Raw genomic sequence first — 21,054 nt, forward strand, 5'->3', positions numbered from 1 at the left:
ACGAGATGAGAAGAATCATTATGCCGATAACGGGATAGTTGCGAGGATATAAAATCAAAGGTAGAGATCTTTATACATGATACGTTACAAGTATGAGATTTTGGCCTGAATTGGAGTAATTAGCAAATCGTATGAGGTAAATTAACTACAGAAACAAGAAAGTAAAGCTGCATGTATTAGATGAGGCAAATAATCGATTGGTCAAAAGAGGCGAATGAAGAAATTCTTAATAATAACCAGATAATCAATTAACACGTTGTGAAAATGAAGCATACCTTAATCATGTGGGAGATATTTGCCATGAAGATTCAAGATCGAAGAAATGCTAGTTACGAATAAACTTTGAGTGCGTTCTTCAAGGAATGGTTGGGCTTTCCCACTCACGTAAGTGAGTTGTGGTAAAATTGATGCTTATAGCAGGGTCAGCAAAGAAGGTTCAATATAGAAAGACATAAGGGGAGATGAAGGTATGGTGGTTTGACTACAACAATTTTTTAGATATGATGTTTTAAAACCAAATGAATTCTTTCTGAAGATTATAAAAGTTTTGGTTGGGATCAGGTGTTGATTATCAGAAATCGAACAAGTTAATTAATAAAAACAAGTGTATATTGTCAAGGATAGACGAATTATTAAGTAAAGAGTTTGATTGGAAACATGAACTAGAAGAATTTTAGATTAATTTGTAATTGTACTCAGTAGTGATAAAATGGTATACTAAGAATTATTCGCTATAATCTTAACTAGAGACATAGGTTGTACTGATTAATATTACATGAGGTGGTAAAATGGTGAATTTAGAAGGTGGCAGTGGGTTGGTATATTTGAGGATTGATTGTTAGTTGTTTGATTATTGGTGTCGGCTTGAGTCCGACTGGTAGTCAATAATATAAAGGAGATGCTACCCAAATTTTCAGAGATTACCCTGCTTTTAAAGATAGAATGTAAACTTCCGTATGTTATTGATATTCCTGTGATACTCCAAATAATTGTGATATTGGTTCTCAAAAGAGGTTGTTACATCCAATCCGACTATATATAATTGGTTTTTGATTTCATTTAGCTAGTCATCCCTTGGTACAATTGATCAATTAAGTAAGTTAACTGGTTAATTTTACCAATTAATGGTCAGTTAGATGGAAATAGATTCCAATTAGAATAAGTTAAATTTTGATGTGACTTTCAAATCCGAAATCAAAATAATGAGGAATTGGGGAAAAGTAAGGACGCTGGTAGAATTCAGAAATTGCTGCAAATGTGTGAGTTTTTACTTGGATGAGTATGCCCTTCATAATGGATAAGAGAAATAAAAAGTCATTTGTATGGATAAGTGAGAAGAATATTTTCAAGAACTAAAGATTTAAGATGAAGCAACGAGAAGAAAGGAAGAAGGGAGATGGAATAAAGCAGAGATTAATAACTACACCATTATGGATTTCATTAGACAGTCAAGGAGTTGTTATCATGTGCAAAAAAAATTTATCAAAGGACATCTTGTGTCTGATAATCATACAATGAATGATTTGTCAAGTATTTCTGTTTTTGGATTAAGTGTGAGATACAGTTTTAAATAAGTTTTCGATTGATGTTGATACTTAGGTTGTTGTGAAATATCGAAGATGGTATTAATACAGATGACTGATGTTTACTTCAAAATGGGATGTTATGAGCATCAAAGTTCGTATTAATATCTAATTTGATATGACAACAAAATGAGTATTAATGTCAAGAGTTCGGTTTTGAATAAGCTATGAGAATAAAGAACGGAGATAGAAAAAAAAGTGGAATCAAAAGGGTGATAAAGAAACTTCATAAGATGCCAGGAATAGTAAACATAGTAAAGATGCATTAATTAGAAAGAAAAGACCGAACATGTTGACAGTGTTAGAAGAATTATACAAGAAATTCCCAAAGTTGAAATTGGAAGCCAGAGTTTGTAAACCTAACAATGCAAAGATGTATAGTATGACTTTTTAGCCAGAATTGCTAGAGAAGGTAAAGAAACATCAAGGGGAAATAATAGATCAAGATATTATCATTAGAAAAAAAAAATATATATACTCAAAAGGATGATCAAGGCATTCCCAGATTTTATTTCAGAATTTGGGATTCCACCAGTGACAGAATTGAAGAATGGAATTTTACAAGAAGCTCACAACTCAAGATATTCAATCCATCCATGGAGTACCAATATGTATAGAGATTTAGAGGAAAATTATTGGTGGCCAGATATGAAGAAAGAAATGGTGGAATAGATTAGCAAATGTTACACGTATCAAGGAGTTAAGGCGGGACATTAAAGACTAAATGGATATATTTCGCCAAGAAACGTCATGATGATGCCACCCGAGAACCAAAGGTGAGGAAAGCATTAAGTGCATTATTATTGATAGTTTATTTAAACCTGAACATTCTCATGTAGTAATAAACAGTTTATCCCATAAGTGGGTTAGTTGCTGCTTGAGGAAATGGTGGTACGTCATTAGATCCAGAAGCTAATTGTAGATGATCAATATTGTGTGATTTGAAATTTGACAAGAGTATTCAGAATACGATGAATTATGTCGAACTAGAATGGTATGTACTACTCCTAGATGAACGGATATTCAGTAAAGCGGAACTAAAAAGATAGGAATTTGGTTGAACGACGATAACTCAAGAGATTAAAGTTACTCCGAAGATATGATATGAGACATAGATGTTAAAGAATAATCTTTGATAGTATGGCATAAAGAAAGAATAAACGTTATATTTGATTAGACGTCAAGGAAATCATTGCAGTCAGTTTCGTATAAGAACTCCTTAGAACCAAAATAAATGATAATATGGGATAAAAATATGCCGATGATGCCTCCAGGTTAGTGTACTTTCTTTAAAATGGTAAGAGATCTTCGCTTGATAAATATACTCGATTGTGCTTCAAGGAAAATAAAACATGGTGATAAGTTTGTGCGTCAGTCATATTCAGTCGAGATTTTCTCGTTAATTCTTAACTCTGGAGTAATCTCGAGAACGTTAGAAATCGAATACGCCACGGTTCCAGTATATCAATTGTAGATGGACGAGAAGATTAAAAGAACGATTAAAGAGCCTGGAATGTGATTGGAAGCGATTATGAACTAAGTTAACTGAATAGAGAAACATGTAGGAGTGGGGTTCAATAACCAGTAGGTATTACAAACGTTCATGAGCACGAATTACTAGAATTGCAAAGAAAAAAATAATTAGTAAGAATTACGCTGGTCCTTTTGAGCCAGTAAAATAGTCAGGATAAGTGTAAGTAAGTTGGCTTCACCACTACACTTTTAGCAAATTCATAAGGTATTTACACGTGTATACTCAGGAAGAGTAATTTAGCTCCATTATATATAAAATGGAGACTTGAGTTGAGTTATATAAGCAACAGATATAATATGAAGTCAGCGAGAGGTTGTTAAGTAAAGATTGATGCTGCGAGTAAAAGTTTTTGAAAAGTTGTAAGGTTGAGAGATCAACCTGAGAAAATGAGAGTGAGATACTTGGATGTATCATTATCTGATCCTTAGTATGATTCTGAGGACGGAATCCTTTTAAGGGGGAAGGATGTAATATCCGGGATATCGCGTGTAATTATTTTTATCAATAAATAATTTTTATATGATTATTATGTGATTTTTGGTGAATTATCTGATGATTGGTGTGTATATGTGGATGCTTATATGTGATAAAGTATAAGTATGTTGATTTTATTATGACCAGAATAAAATATAGACAATTACTGTATTTTTCTGGTAATTTTTGGACGATTATATGATTTTATATTGATTTATGAATTTATTAATTATTTTCTGAATAATTACAAAATTATTTTATAAGCCGGGAATCGTTCGACTTCAACCGTTTTTATGTTTTTACATCCCGAAAACTCCATCCTAACCTAATCTGGTCATTCCAGACATTTTCCGTGTTTTGACCTCTTCAATCCGGATTACAATTTGACCCGTGCGCGGCCCGACGAAAGATTTTCGATACGATAATTATTTTGATGTACCAACAAAACCCGTATTCTCGAAAGACGAGATATTATTACATTATTTTCGTATAAAGTGTTTTATAAGAAGCCCGGTTTGGATAATTATCCAATACGGGTATCAAATCGGATCATTTTTGCAGTTACTTAGCGGCTAAGTAACTAATTTAACGATCCAAAACGATCCAAAATGAACCAATATTCCAAAAATATATATAGCACTTCTATCATTTTATTTTATTCGTATAATCACAATTAGTCAGTAACACCCCGTAAAATACAGAGAAAATATCGAATTAATATCGTGTTCTTGAAAATTAAACGCACAAATGAAGGCGTTATCAAACTCCGATTCGGGCATGCAATATATCAAAATGAAGCTCTCGAAAAGTTCTTTCATAATCAATCATCCATTTCAGTGCAGAAATCAAGTGATTTTTCTTATTTAATTATTTAAATTCGAATTATTTAAAAATTAATATATGAATTTTTGTTCTTGATGTTGTTGATAGGATTTGATGATTCCATCGTGTAGATAATATTTTTCTGGTCAATTTGGTATATTATATGTCAAAAATAGGTTTCAGTAACATAGAGAAAATGATGTTTGATTCTCAAAAACGAAATTAGGGTTTTAAACTTTGAATGTTCTAAATCAAGAATTAGGAGTTTCTTTTCTGTTGATTCTCGGTGGAATTTGATACTAGCAATGCATTCAGGAGACTTCCAGGAGTTGATTAACAATTTTTAATCATTTAGAGGAGTCGAATTCAGGAAGATCGAGAAAAGAGAAGGCTCGCCGGCGACGACGAGTTTCTTCGGATTTTTCCGATAAAATCCCGATGGGCTATTGAATTTAACCATGAAAACATGATACTGGGGATTTTTGCTCGTGTTCTGGAAGTTATGGTGGCCATTCGCCACCTATTTCACCAACTCCGGCGAGTCAGAGGTCGCCGACGACGATGGCGGCGAAGAAATTGCAAATGAGTCCCCTGTTTTTCGAAGATGGTGACTTTAAGTCGTTGATGTTTCAAAAATTGCAAATCAGCCTCATACTTTTGAAATCTTACACTTTTAACCCCCGAACAAAGTTTCAAAACTTTACACCTTACCCCCTGGAATTTCTATTTTTAAAAACTGTTTTATTTATTTATTTTAATTTCAAAAATGCTTTTTAAATTATTTTTAATTCTTAAAATAAATCGTAATTATTTAATCAAGTAATATTAGTTGAAAATTAATTACTTAATTAGTCAATTATTTAAATATTAAGTGATTAATTAATTTAATTAGTTATTAATTAATTTTAATTAATTTAATAATTAGATTTAATTATTTATTTGGATTTAAAAATTTCTAAAAATAGTTTCGAGCTTTCAAATATTATTTAAAATTATTTTCAAGGCTTGATAATTATTATAAAATTATTTTAAAGCCAGATTCGGGTATTCGAACCCTGTTATTTAATTTTAAATCAATTCGAAGACCCGTTTTAGTTCCGAAAAATGTTCAAAAATTCGTATTAAATATTTGGATAATCATTTTAACCCCAAATCTTCTTTGAATAATTATTTTAATTAAATATCTTGCATGCTATGTGCTATGTGTGATCTGATTGATGTGTTATATGCCTATGTGGTTAATGTTTGACTGTTTTAGTCATAACTTTCACTCCGTAAATCGGATTTGGGTAAAACGAAGGGTAGATAAAAGCTTATAACGTCTATGTGACGATTCGAATGATATGAGGTTGTATATTGAAAGATACTTGTGATGCCTAGCAGTGTAAGCGAGGCATAGGAAAGAAATCCAGTGATCCATAAATAGAACGGAAGCGTAAAAAGAGAAGGCAAGTGGTTGATAAATAGAAGCAAGGCATAGGGAAATAAGAAAAGTGATCGATGAATAAAACTGTGAGATGAATACAAGTAAAGTTGGAAATCACCTGTGATAAGGAAAGCACTTCTGAACCTTCTTCAAGATATATTGCAAATATTTTCAAACTGTTTCATAATATGTCGCTATTATTCAAAATAACTCATGTTTTATATTGCAAGCACTTTAAACTATTCAACCTTGAACCCTGATTCTTATTGATCTTGAGCCATAAGCCTTATTCTTCATAGACCATTGATTATTGAATTCCCATATACGAGTCATACACATACGATACTACTCCACAAATACATATCTACCACATACTGATTCTGATATTGAATTTCTTAACATATCAACCCTTATTCCTTGTTTAACGGAAGACCAATTCTTGGAACCCTTGGTCTTCTACTTTCTGATTCTTTCCTTGATTGAAATCCAATCTTTTTGAATTCCCTGTTATGCCTTCATGGTGTTATGAATCACCCTATGCTTCAAGATTAATATTGTTTATGATTCAGCTTATTGATTTGCATTAGTTATCATATTGAATTGTTTTAGAATTGGATGGTTTTATAAATGTGGACTAGATTCGCGGTCGGACCAGATTCGTGGTCATAATTGGCCAATGCGTGCCTTGGATCAAGTATATAGAGCAAAGCTGGGAGCCTTGCTCGGGGTTAGTGCGTGACTGATCAACAGCCTAACCTTGTTTTTTTTAAAAATGAAAAGTGAATATCCAATTCTAATCATTTCATATTCAGAAACTTGATTCCTCTGAATCATTTCAATTGGTGATTGTTTAACCTCAATTGCTGCTATTATTACTTGTTGAGCTAGTAAGCTCACTCTTGTAAAAATTTTATGTTTTCAACAGTTGAAAAGGAAATTGTCGGTAACGAGGATTATAAGTACGATATCTTTAGCCATTGTAAGTTGAATTAGTTGGGATTTGGTAAGATGTAATAAAAGTTAAGATTATGGCTTGTTTTCATACTTTAACCTGTTGCGATCCGTAGTTGTGTAAAGAAGGGTCAATGCATATAATACTTTATATACAGGTTTAAATATTGTGGTGTGTGTTGTGAGCCCCAAACTTCTGACCCGGGTTTGGAGGGCGTCACACAGGAGTTTCTTTTGGAGATGGCAACATGGGAAAGACTCTGGGATATGGCAATATCAATCTTGGGAATGTCAGAATTGAATCAGTAGCTCTTGTCTCAGGACTTAAACACAATCTGCTAAGTGTAAGTCAAATCTGTGACAGAGGTTATCATGTGGATTTCTTTAAAGAACACTGTGAAGTTGTAAGTAATTCTATCGGAAAAGTGGTTCTGAAAGGTTACAGACATGGTAACATATATGAAGCCAGACTTTCAACAAACTCTGATGGTTCTGCAATCTGTCTGTTAAGTAGAGCATCAATTGAAGAAAGCTGGAATTGGCACAAGAGACTCTCTCATTTAAATTTCAACAACATAAATGAGCTAGTAAAGAAACATCTTGTGAGAGGACTGCCAAAATCAGTATTTGCTCCTGATGGCCTTTGTGATTCATGTCAAAAGGCAAAACAAAGAAAATCTTCATTCAAGAGCAAAATTGAATCCTCAATTCTTGAGCCTTATCATTTACTGCATGTTGATCTATTTGGTTCAGTCAATATCATGTCCATTGCAAAGAAGAAATATGCTATGGTTATAGTGGATGAGTTCACAAGATACACTTGGGTGTATTTCTTGCACAAGAAGAATGAAACTGCATCTACTCTAACTGATCATGTCAGACAGCTGGATAAGTTGGTCAAAGATTCTGCTAAAATAATAAGAAGTGATAATGGCACTGAGTTCAAGAATTCAATCATGGAAGAGTTCTACAAAGAGCATGGAATAAAGCAGGAATTTTTTGCACCTGGAACTCCACAACAGAATGGAGTTGTAGAAAGAAAGAACATGACTCTCATTGAAGATGCACAAACTATGCTTGATAAAGCAAAGCTACCAACCTACTTTTGGGCGGAAGCTGTGCAGACTGTTTGTTTTACACAGAATGTTACACTCATAAACAAGCATGGAAAAACACCATATGAGATGGTGAAGAAAAAGAAGCCAAACCTGAAATACTTTCATGTATTTGGATGCAAGTGTTTTGTTCTTAAGACTCATTCTAAATAGCTGTCAAAATTTGATCTAAAAGCTGATGAAGGAATTTTTGTTGGATATCCACTTTCCACAAAAGCCTTCAGAGTCTATAAATGATCATGATCAACTGAGATTTAAAAATGAAGATTTAAATTCTGATTCTGTAAATTCTGATGACCTAAATCCTGATCCTATAAGTTCTGACGGGTTAAATTCTGATGTCATTGAAACTGTGGTAACTACTCCAAGGGAAAATGCACCAATTCAGGGGGAGCAAGCTGATGAACCTACCACATCTAAAGACTCTCAAGAAGCATCAGAACCTGTCACTGGTTCTTCAAGTTCTGATTCATCAAATTCTGATGAGCCAAATTCTGATAATTCTGGAAACTCTGATTCTTCAATTTCTGAAGGATCCAACTTAAATTATGAAATTTCAGAGAGCATAACTTCAGGGGGACCATCAGAAAATGCTGATGGAGACAGCATGGATCATGGGGGAGGATCTAGTTCTAGAGATCAACTTCCATCTGCAAGGAAGTGGACCAAATCACACATACCTGACTTAATAATTGGAGATCCTGAAGCAGGTGTCAGAACTAGAATAGCAACATCAAATGAATGTCTCTATCATTCCTTTCTATCTCAGGCTGAAACAAAGAAAGTGGAAGAAGCTCTTCAAGATGTTGATTGGGTGCAAGCAATACAGGAAGAGTTAAATGAATTTGAAAGAAATAAAGTCTGGACCCTAGTGCCAAGACCAAAGAACAGATCCATTGTTGGCACAAAATGGGTGTTCAAAAACAAAACTGACAGTGATGGCATAATTACAAGAAATAAAACAAGGCTGGTTGCTAAAGGTTACTCTGAACAGGATGGTATTGACTATGATGAAACATTTGCTCCAGCTTCTAGATTGGAAGCCATAAGAATCTTTTTGGCTTATGCTGCTCACAAGAAGTTTAAAGTCTTTCAAATGGATGTGAAAAGTGCTTTTCTCAATGGAGAATTGGAAGAAGAGGTATATGTTGAACAACCTCCAGGCTTTGTAGATCCAAAATTTCCAAATCATGTCTACAGGCTTGATAAAGCACTTTATGGCCTTAAGCAAGCTCCAAGAGCATGGTATGAGACTTTAGCTCAATTCATTCTGGAAAGTGGATATAACAGAGGCACAATTGATAAAACTCTGTTCTACCTCAACCATGGAAAGGACTTACTTTTGGTACAGATATATGTTGATGATATCATCTTTGGTTCTACAAATGCCAAACTCTGTGAAAGGTTTGCAAAGCTAATGCAGTCAAGATATCAAATGAGTATAATGGGAGAACTTAGCTATTTTTTGGGACTTCAAGTCAAGCAAAACGAATAAAGTATTTTCATAAATCAATCCAAGTACACCAGAAATTTACTGAAGAAATTTGGAATGTAAGACAGTTCAACTGCATCCACTCCCATGGCCACTGCAACCATGTTAGATAAAGATACTGGAGCATCAGTAGATATTACTAACTACAGAGGTATGATTGGCTCTTTACTCTATTTGATTGCAAGTAGACCTGATATCATGTATGCTACCTGTCTTTGTGTAAAATTTCAGGATGATCCAAGAGAACCTCATCTAATAGCTGTGAAAAGAATTTTCAAGTACCTCAAGGGTACAACTGATCTAGGATTGTGGTATCCTAGAGAATCAGATTTTAAACTAATAGGTTACTCAAATGCATATTTTGCAGGATGCAAAATAGACAGGAAAAGCACTAGTGGAAGCTGCCAATATATTGGTGGCAGATTGGTTTCTTGGTTTAGCAAGAAACAGAAATCAATTTCCACATCAACTGCAGAAGCAGAATATATTGCTGCAGAAAGCTGTTGTGCACAGATTCTTTGGATGAAGAATCAGTTACTGGACTATGGGTTAGAATTTTCTAAAATACCCATTTACTGTGATAATCAAAGTGCTATTGCTATGACAGGTAATCCAGTTCAACACTCAATGACAAAGCACATCAGCATTAGGTACCATTTCATAAGGGAACATGTGATGGAAGGTACAATGGAATTGCATTTTGTCCTAACAGATCAACAACTAGCAGATATCTTCACAAAACCACTATGTGAAGCTACTTTTACAAGACTGGTAAATGAACTTGGAATGGTTTCAGGTGTAAAGTGTATGTTTTACTTCCAAAAAGAGCCGTTGAGTGGAAAGAGTATAAATATTAGAGACAAAAGATTACCCAAATCTTTTACTTTCTCTCATACTTACTCTCTTATTTCTTTTACTGTCTCTCTCTCTCTCTCTCTTTTACTCTCCATTTTCTGACGGACTTTCTTACAGGCATTTTAACAAACACCTAGTGAACACACATTTTCTCACTTATTTCTTTACAGAAACGGCACCCAAAGATCGAATCTATGATGGAGACAAGTTTGTTCCTAATAACTACATGGCTATTCTTTCTAAGGACGAGGCTCCTTCAGAACTTCATTTCATCCAAGACTTTCTTGCTCGAAGTGAAATAGGCTATCAACTGACCCAACCCCAGGTTCTCTTAGGCAAGCAGATTCTGGAGTTTTGGCGGTCTGGTGTTTATGATGATGGTGGAAAAGCTGGGTCCCCAAGTATTATCTTTACAACAGGGGAGGATGAGCATGTGGTGACCTTGTCAACAGTTCGACAAGCACTACATTTTCCAGAAGATTGCACCTTCAATTTGCCAGTTGAGGAGCCAGCTCTTCAACAAATGCTAGCAAATATAGGCTATGAAAAGTCTTTGACAAAGCTGGGACAATTGAAGAGACCCCACATGAGGAGGGAGTGGAGTTTTTTCTTTGACTGTATTATAAAAGCTTTTGCCAACAAGTGCTCAAACTTTGATGTTATACCCATCATGAGTCAGCAAATCGGGTATGCCCTTTTGAATCAAACACATTTTGATTATGCAAGTGTTGTTTTAGGGTTTATTGGTGATAGGATGAAAGAAGATAGCAATATAGTCTATTTTGCTAGATTTTGTCAACTTATTTATAATTTATGTTGTCCAAATACACCACACACCTTTAGTGAGTTGAATGAACCCTTTAAGCTACACAAAAGGGCTTTCACTGACTTATTATCTACTGATAATAAGAAGAATGTGCTAAGACCCCTCCAAATTCCTCAATCAGTTAAACAGTTCTTAGTAAATTCTGATCCTCTCACATACAGTACCATATATCCTGATGTAGCACCATCTCAACCTCCATCAGCACCTACAACCAATACTCAACCAGCTCAAACTTCTTAACCACAACCACAAACTACCATCAGAACTTATTTCCAACCTGCACAATCTTCTCAACCTCAACCATCAACACCTTCTACCAAACCAACCTCTGGTACTTCCAAAAAAGTGCCAGTTGTAAAATCTTTAAGAGCAAAATCTATTCCTAAATCTCCACCAAGGAGAAGAAGGATGATTCTAACGGATGAATCAGATGAAGATGAACAGGTACAGGTTCCCACATCAGAACCTGTAGAGTTAGAAGCTGAAGGGTCTAAAATTCAGAAAAGGAAAAGATCTGTAAATTCTGATGAAGATCATGTTTCTCCACCATCCAGGTGATCAAAGAAAATGAGAGCAGGAAGGCATATGGCACAACCTCACTCTGAGGATGCTCAAGAAGCTGAGGAAGGGGATCGGGAATCTCTGATCTCATCACAACCAATAGTAATTGAAGCTCTGCCACCTCCACCTCAAGCTAAAGACACTGTTCCAAACACAGTGATCACACCTCCTGTCTCTCCTTTTAAAGAAAATGTTCAAGTTGAAGATTCAGGATTAAGTCCTGAAATTGACCTTTATAGGCTGATCGTTCCATCTGTCTTGTTTCTGGAAGCACCACAAGGACAAGTGACAACTCCACCTATTTCTCCACTAAATGCTGAAGTTCCTCATACTCCAATTCTGGATGTGGAGACACATAAAGTTGTACCAGAATCTCCAAAAACCACACACACAGTTGTGTTATCAGAAGATGATGAGTTTCTTGCAAGTTCTGGAGAGTCAGCTCCAGTTAACACACCCTTTCCAACTCTTGGAAAGGAGGCACTGATTAAAAAGTTTGTTGAACAAGATGCGCTTGTTCCTTGGGAAGAAACTCACAGAGGAGTTGAGTGGACCAAGAAGTGGAATGAATCTGATTTTTTTCCAAGCTCCAGAGTTCTATCAGATCATATTGTAAAAGCTGATGAGTTGATGACAAATTCTGACTTTAAAGCTCAATTTAAAGTCACAGCTCTCAGTACTAAAAGCCTTCAAGGTCAACACTTCATTACTCATAAAAAGGTTGACAAGCTTCTGGTAAGAGCTGATAAGCTGGATATGGAGATCAAGCTAGACAAAAAGAGGTTTATCAGACCTATTCATGAGAAAGTAAAGGCTATTGAGAAGGTTCAATAAAAGCAACAGGCCCAACTGACTGAGGTCCTGCAGAATCAAGCATCTCAACAAGCTCAACTGAATGAAATCTAATCTTCAGTAGAACTTCTTCAATCTTTACTCCTACCAGATGATGCCAAAAAAGGGGGAGAAGGTAGTGAAGTCCAAATGCTCTACTAGTCAAGTACTGAAGAAGAAGGATGATAAAGAAGATGACCAAGGAAACCCTAGCAAAGGTAAAGGTCAAGGGCAAAGCAGCAAAGTTTCTTCAAGGAAACTAATTTTTGACTCTAGCAAATCTTCTACACTGAAGAAGACAAGTTCTGAAGCTGTAAATGCTCATGCTCTGATAGCAAGTTCTAATAATCAAAATCTGATATCAAGTTCTGATCTTCTCATTCAAGGTTATAGTCAAGACTCTCAGAAGTTTTTGCAAACTCTGAAGCTTAAGGGAAGGGAGACTACAGTATATTATAAAGATCCTGAGATTCAGGCTCTTGATGAAGAAATTGCTAGAAGACTATTTCTCAAGCATAATCCTGGAATGGATTTAGAGACTTTAAAGTAAGAAGAAGCTAGATTTGCAGCTGAGAAGACAAATCTCAAGTCTAAAGCTTCTAATGCTGAGAAACCTCCAAGGCCTAAGGAAAAAGGCATTGTGATCAAGGAAAGCTCTGAGGCTTCAAAGCCCAAGAGAAAATCACAAGTTGAAATTGATCCCAAGGATAAAGGGAAAGGAAAGATTGATGAACCAACAAAGACACAGGAGATAAAGATTCCTCAAATCCTGATGAAACCAGTGTGCAAAATGGTTCAAGTTTTTGATGATACAGCTGCTGAAGATGAAACTATTGAAACTCTAAAAAGAAGGAAGATAACTGAAGAATCTAAGACAACCTCTGACATAGCTCAAGTTGTTCAGAGTGAAGAACATCAAGCTACAGAAGAAACAGCGAATTCTGATCAAATCATCAAGACATCAACCTCTGATAGTGCACAAGTTGATTTGAACAAATTGACACTTACTGATAAGAGAAAACTCCTATGGAAGAATGTTAATCCATCAGATCCTAAGAAAAGTCAACTGTTATCTGATTTCATGACTATTGGATTGAGAGCCAGAGAAGCAAGAGACAGAGCCGGATTAGGTTCTGAAGAAGCCAAGATCAAGACAGGAGTTGAAGTACTTACTGGAGATCCATTCTTATTGACTGACAAACCTCTTGAAGAAGTTACACATAAACACCTTGATAAGGTTATATCTGTTCAAGTGGTACTGGATGCTCATGATAAAAGTAATGTCAAAGAAAAGCTGATTCTGTTTCTTGAAGATGGAAGAACATATAGAATGTCAGAATCAGATGTGCTGAACAAATCTCTGAAAGAACTTCAATTCTTTCATTATCTTTTGGAGATAAAGTCTGAGATTACTAGGAGATGGTCAAATTTCATCATGAAGACCATAAGGGATAAAGCAAGAATTTTTGGATCAAGAGTTACAGAATCCATTCCAAATATAGTTGAAGATGATGGAAGTGAAACTCCAATGAAGAAGGATTCTTCTAAACTTGAATTCATTCTGAAAGAGAAATATATGTGCTATAAAGAAGATTCATCTCATCCAAGAGTTATCAGACTTGGTGATGGATTGGAAAGAAATCACATCTCAGCACTTAGGACTGCAATCTACCAGATTTGAAGTAAGGGTGAAGAATTGAAGCAAGTCAAAGCTACACTAGCTCAAGTACTGAGGAATGCAGAAGAGAAGCTGATATCAAACTTTGTCAAGAATCACTTTGGATTCAAATTGACTCAGTAAGATTTGTAAAAGCTACAAGGACTGTAAGTTCTAGTTATTTGTTTAAATAAACTCTCATTGTATTTGTACTTAAATGTTTTTGACATCATCAAATCTATTAACTTGTATATTTTCATAATTTACAAGTTGGGGGAGTTTGTTAGATATATTTGAGATGTCATGTTTAATCTGTTGTGTTTAGTTTCAGAACTTAATATCAGGACTTACTGGAAATCTAAACTTACTGAAGTCAGAACTTATATCAGAACTTAAGGTCGTCAAGATTTATATCAGGACTTAAATGCGGGTACTTCAGATAAGGAAAGCAGATGATTTACAGGAAAGGATCGTGACTAAAACAATAGAAGATATGCATGAAGAGTTAGAAGACTAGAAGACTTGTAGAAGATAATAACTGATTGATATATTTTAGGAGACAGAATTATATTCCATATCAATTAGAAGATATCTTGTAACTGTGTACTATATAAACACAACTTAGGGTTTACACTATATGTGTTATCATTCATGATAAAGATTATACATTGTAACCTAGCAGCTCTTAGTGATATTGTTCATCACTGAGAGAGAACAACTGTTCTATTGTAACAGAGTTTATTATATTGAATATACTTGATTACTATTACATACTTGTGTTCGAAATCGATTTGATTGTATAAAAACTATATTCAACCCCCTTCTATAGTGTTGTGTTGTTACGACTGGCATTTTGTGTAATATTATTTGCAAACTTTTTATAATATTTGAATCGATTATAAATATACCTATTTGATTATACACTTGTGTGAATGAAGTTGTTGCATTATAAATTGCTTTACCCAGAATATGAATTTTTCAAAGCGATAGTTTTATTAATTGCTCCTATTTTTGATTTATAAAGAAGATTCTTTACCATGGAAAATTATCTTTTAAAAATTATTTCATTCACAAATTTCAAAAGTGATCTCATAAAATTTCTAAAAATCCAAGTTATTTTATGGTATAAATTTTATATTTTTTGAACTTTTATTTTATTTTATAAAAATAGATCTTAGAAAATTAGTTATTAAGTAATTAGCAAATTACATGAATATCCTTCCATGTAAATACCCTCACATTCAACTAAAGGGCTAAAAAAGACAATTCCAACCCCACTCACTCTCATTCTACTAGCAAATTTACCACTTTGTCCTCACATGCAAATTTACCTAACTTCAGCTAGAAGGTTACTTTTGTCATTTACTAAATCAACTCACTTTTAGTCAAAACAAAGGCATAAAAACAAAAACAAGTATCATAGCACTTCATTTTTCACTCCACCATTCCACCCACTCCTTCCTCCTCCCGTCCCTCTCGGCTCAACCCTCCCTCTCGGCCATCCCATAGCCAAGGCCCCCCATCCCTTTATTTTCTTCATTCTTTCACTCAAACTTTCATCTTATATTCAATTAATATTACTCCCTACATGTTGAACTTATATATTTCAAAAAGTTTAGAGTGAGAAGTTTATGTTTTGATCTTGCATGTCATAGTTTCAGTTGGAACTCAAAGTACAATTTTGATTCTCATGAATTTAAGGTTGTATTATTGAGGGAACTACAAGGAATGGTGAAATGCCAAGTCAAGAGAGTGAAGCTCTTGTTTTTAATGGTCATTTCCCTTCCATTTCATTCGGCCATGACCATAAGGGAGCCGAATGAATGGTTCTTAGTGATGTCTTGTTGCCTTGATTCAATTCTTGTATGTTTTTGTGATAATGGCATGAATTTTGTAGTGAAAACTTGACAAAACCCTTTGCATGCTAAGTGATCATTTAGCTATAGCTTATGCTAGGCTTGCATGTTGAGTTTATGATAAAATTATTGTAGAAATCATATGGTTTTGACTTGTAAGATTCGAAGGCATGCATGCATGTAAACAACTCATGATTTTCGGAAGTTTTTGATCATTTGGATTGATAATTGTTAGTAGGCTTTAATTTCAGTTGAGTTAAGATAATGATCTTGATTTGTGATCCTTGATATGTGATGTTAATTCATATATATTTATAAAGAAGATATAACTTGTTGTTTTCAAAAACTTGATGACTTGTAATTAGTATAGTATGTTAACTTTTGTTTTGTTATGTTGCACCTTAGGTAAGGATGATCTCCACTAAGTCAATATTGAGTGTAGGAGAGTTAATTCAGTAGATCACCTTGGTTGAGGTTTGGTTTGGGTTTTTGGTTGTTGTTGGTTGGGTTTGTCAAGTAAGAATCTTGGTGAAAGGAGAGTATTAGTTTCTGCAGAAAATCAGTTTGGTACCCTGAGGTTTAGAGTGAGATTTAACCTTGTCATTATTGTGCACTTTAAGGCCCAAGTCACCAGAAACTAGCACTAGGAGTATACAATAAGTTTTAGTGTTTGTTGGAGGTTTATAAGACATTTGGTTAGGAGCACGAGTGGAAACACCAAATATGTCCAGCTGGGGACAGTTTTGTTGTAACTTAGAAATGGGAAGTTTTGACCATGTCATAGGTAGGCCCTCATTAGGCCTTGTTGGGCCTTAGTTATAGGAAGAGTCAGAGGAGTTTTTCCAGCCATAGTTCATAGGATTTGAGTTAGAATCATGTGTTATAGGTTAGTTGCAATCAGGACCCTTTTCTTCCCAGAAAAACAAGGGAAGCGTAGACTTTAAGCTTAGGCCTAGGGAGACCCAAGCTAGGCCCTTGAGCCACATCAGGTTTGGGAGTTGGCTTATGAACAGAAGATTCTAGTGTAAAATTTTTGGAGGTAAACTTAAAGTGTAAGAGTGTCAAATACACCCAAGAAACCTTAGATGTCATTCAGAAATTTACCATAATGAGCACATTCACTTACCACATAGCTTTAAAGCACTTAGGAGTGAAGTTTTGGTTGACCACCATAGTTGAAAGATAGCATAAAGTCAGTAGAGTGAAAGGCCCAAGTTAGGTTCAATAGGAATTGGATGGTTTAGTAAAGGCACATCGAGTTAGGAGGCCAAAATTTGGAGATTTTGCCAAGTTTAGCGACCAAGTGACTTAAGTAAGTGGAGCGAGATCATCCAAGCCTAGTGTTGCAATATGGCATGTATGATATTATTTGGTACTTAAATATGGTATGTGAGCATATGTGGCGGCTATGTGTACTATTATGATTATAAGGTGATTGTAAATTCTGTGTATATAGGCCTAAGTGCCATTATATTTAAATTTTGGTTTACAAATATGTTGAGTTGATAAGAATATATTATAATGAGGTTATTATTATTTGTGTAGGATCTCGAGACGAGGGTAAACTTGCCATTAAGGTCGAATAAAGCTTCCAGTTGCTCCTACCTTCTAGTCAAGTCCAGCCTTTCTCAAGGCAAGTGATTCAACCTGCCCTTTTCGTTTACACTATAAGTGTGTGATAACTAGTTCATATATATGATGCGAGTATTTTAATTCACCTTGATAGACATGAAATAAGTGGTTTCGAATCTATATCCGTAGTATATGAAAATGACATGAACCCTCAAGTATTTATTTCAAGTAGTTTAACTCTACTTGAAGATTGCTATGCAAGTAAATCAAAAGTCCTATCATGCTAGTATACCCATGTAATTGTGATGTTGAACCATGTGCAAGTTATACTCGATAACCTTATCTTAATACCTAAAAGTCGGTCATTCTTTAACGATTATCTATGATTGTTTGATAACCCTATATTTACCCTAAAGCATGACACTCTCTTATATACCTTGAGTTAATGCTCACGTTCTCTATATTTTAATACCTATACCTCATTTGGAACCATTAATGTTTACTTTCTCTATATTTTTAAATACCTATGTCTTACCTGGAAACATTACCTAGAACCTCGTTTGACCTTGTTCCTTCATACTATCCGATAACCTTGCTAAATCTCACTGTCAAAATCCTTGTATATAGAAACCTTGCAATTCCCTTGATAAAGTACAGTCTAGTTGATCATGGCTTTGAAATTTAGTGGACCTTTTCCATGTGCTTCAAAGTTGATCTAGAACCCTTGATAAAGATGCTCACTGTTTAAGAAATTAACCGTCACCTGGCATCAGTTTTTAATAAAATAAAAAGTTAAAATTTGGATTTCCAGTCCCAAAGGGGGACAAATGTTTTCTTTAAATAGTGGATCTGGACTGAGACGCAAGTCCTTTCTGCTCTTAATCTGTAGGCTTAAAAGTTGCCTAGGGATCCCATTAATGTTCTAGAACCAGCAAGGTTCGGGATTACTTCGCGGCTGGTCACCGGCTGTAATCCGTAGCGTCACCGGCTGTTCTCGCATTTCTCTGTCCATTCAAACTTCTCAGTCTTACGAGTAAGCCGCGTTAAAGGGGCTACTAACTTTTCAAACTTGAACGAACCTCCGGTAGTGACCGGCCAATCCTTCCTCTAGTAGTCGTCCTGACCAAGGTTATCAATTCCTCATCGGTCCTTTCTTCATTCTTGTCAGGATCCTCCACAAAATCCTCTTCAGCAACGATCCCTTCTGGGACAACCTCCTCAACGGCTACATCCTCAATATGAGCATTATCTGTTCCCTCGTTAGGACGCTCTATCGGATCCACAATCTCATCTCCTAATAAGTAATAAAACATCATCGCGTTACTGCTCCTCAACCTCAGGGTTCGGAGTCCCGCTACCATACATGATAACGAACTACGCTTCTATCACGATATTTATAAGGGTTCCCCTAAGGGTTTTAACTGTCAGTACTATGTTAGGTAGTCTGACTATGAACTTGGCAAGAGTTCTTATTATCTTAGTGAACTTCTTATCTTAACGTCGCATCATCTCTGAGATTTATAACGCTTGGCTCTGATACCATTTCTGTAACACCCCCAAATCCGGGGTCAGGGATCCGGGTTGTCACGAGTTCCATTTCCCTTAATAATACTTAATCTTAATAATCAACCAACTACTGCGTACTGTGACCCCACAATATACACACACACCACAAGTTATAGTCTCAGAGATGAATATCCAAAAATAACACAAGTCATTTTATTCCATATTTATAAGCCATTACACCTCAAAAGGGTTTCTGAATAAATTTACATATTATTTGCCATTATTACAATTCATAAATGTACATAAGTCTGGCACATCAAAAGTTGAAAGCCTAGTCTATTGGTAGTTCCTAACCGCTACAACGGCATCAACGCCTATAGAAACTGTAGAACGTTTCCTAACCGCTCACGAATTGGGAGCTTAATCCTGTTCATCTTGTCTATCTGTTGTTGTGTGATGAAAGAAGAAAGCAAGGGTGAGCAACAAGCCCACCAAAATAATATGTATAATAATTTACAATATATGAGCACTCTCATAGCACTCATGAAAGTCTTGGTCAAAAATAAATGAACCAAGTTTGATCTCTTAATGCAACCAAGTCGCAAAATATTTAGTATATATGTATATATCCTTTTCAAAATCTTGAAATCCTCTGCCATGTATAATATACAAAGAGTTCCAGTTTATAACTGTATATAAAAAAAATATCGTTGCAAACTGATCTCATATATCTAACCTTGTCTCAACGTTTTTCTGAAAATCTTTGTCATGCATAAGATAATCATTAAATAGATATAAGTTGAAAAGGTGAAGTTACGAGATACTCCAATATACTTATATCTTTTCCGAATACTACTTGAACTACCACCGTTCAAGGTATAATCCGTTTCAAAAGTTCATCACATAGATGAGACTACAAGATAAGATTTGAATAGATTCAATCCTTGAAATATCATTATAAATAATGAAGTTACGAGATACTTCATTAAGTCCAGATATATATATATACACCTATATATATATACATTTCATACACTCCTTGAAAACCTCTGTTATGAAAATTATAAATAGAGTTGTAATATCCAATGAATTTGGAAAGAAGAAAACCTTGGCATAAACCTGATATCTTGCTGATCAGGCAAAGATACCAATAAGTAACCTTTTCTACTAGTAGATGGATGAATCCCCCACCGGTCATCACCCTGGCCGCATTGGGACCTTGTGCTGGACCGTCACCCGGCCTCTTACGCGTTGATGGACTTCCACCCAGCCACTTACACTTTGATAGACCGTACCCCGGCCTGTCGCTTATGCCGACTCAATTAGATGAGCTTACTTCCCGAACATTGGGCAAGTAATCAAACTGTTTTCTCAAAACATCAACCTCGTTGCGAATGTAAAATACACCACCGAGCCGGATCCCTCAGGTTTTGAGCGAGTATTTAAATCCCCTTCGAAAGGAGGATCTTAAATATACAAATGAGTTTTGGGATCCGCCCTAACTTTTAAAAATCATTTTGAAGACTCGAAAATATTTTTAAGAATGTTTGGAGTAATGTTGATTTAATAAAATAAATCAGTCCCAATATATTAGAAAATATCTGAATATTATTATTTAAATAATATTCCCATAAGGAGAATCTCTATAAACTAATTGAAGTAGAAGTTTTAAGACTCATACTTGAAATGAATAATAATTAACCAAAGATATACTTATACGAAAGTACGATCTTTATTTGAATAATCGAAAATAAGTTTGATTATCGAATCATTATTCTTTAATAAAATAAAGAATATTATTTAATAAAAGGAGCGGAGTCATAAGCCCTCGAATGAATATTCAAAATAATATTCATTAAATAAAATAAGCGGAGTCATAAGTCCTCGAATGAATATTCAAAATAATATTCATTAAATAAAATAAAGTTATCGAATAAACTTTATTCGATTAATAGTTTTGAAAACTATATCTATATTTATATAAATAAATATA

The sequence above is a fragment of the Apium graveolens genome, chromosome 7 (assembly GCF_009905375.1).
Source record: "Apium graveolens cultivar Ventura chromosome 7, ASM990537v1, whole genome shotgun sequence".
Lineage (NCBI taxonomy): Eukaryota > Viridiplantae > Streptophyta > Magnoliopsida > Apiales > Apiaceae > Apium > Apium graveolens.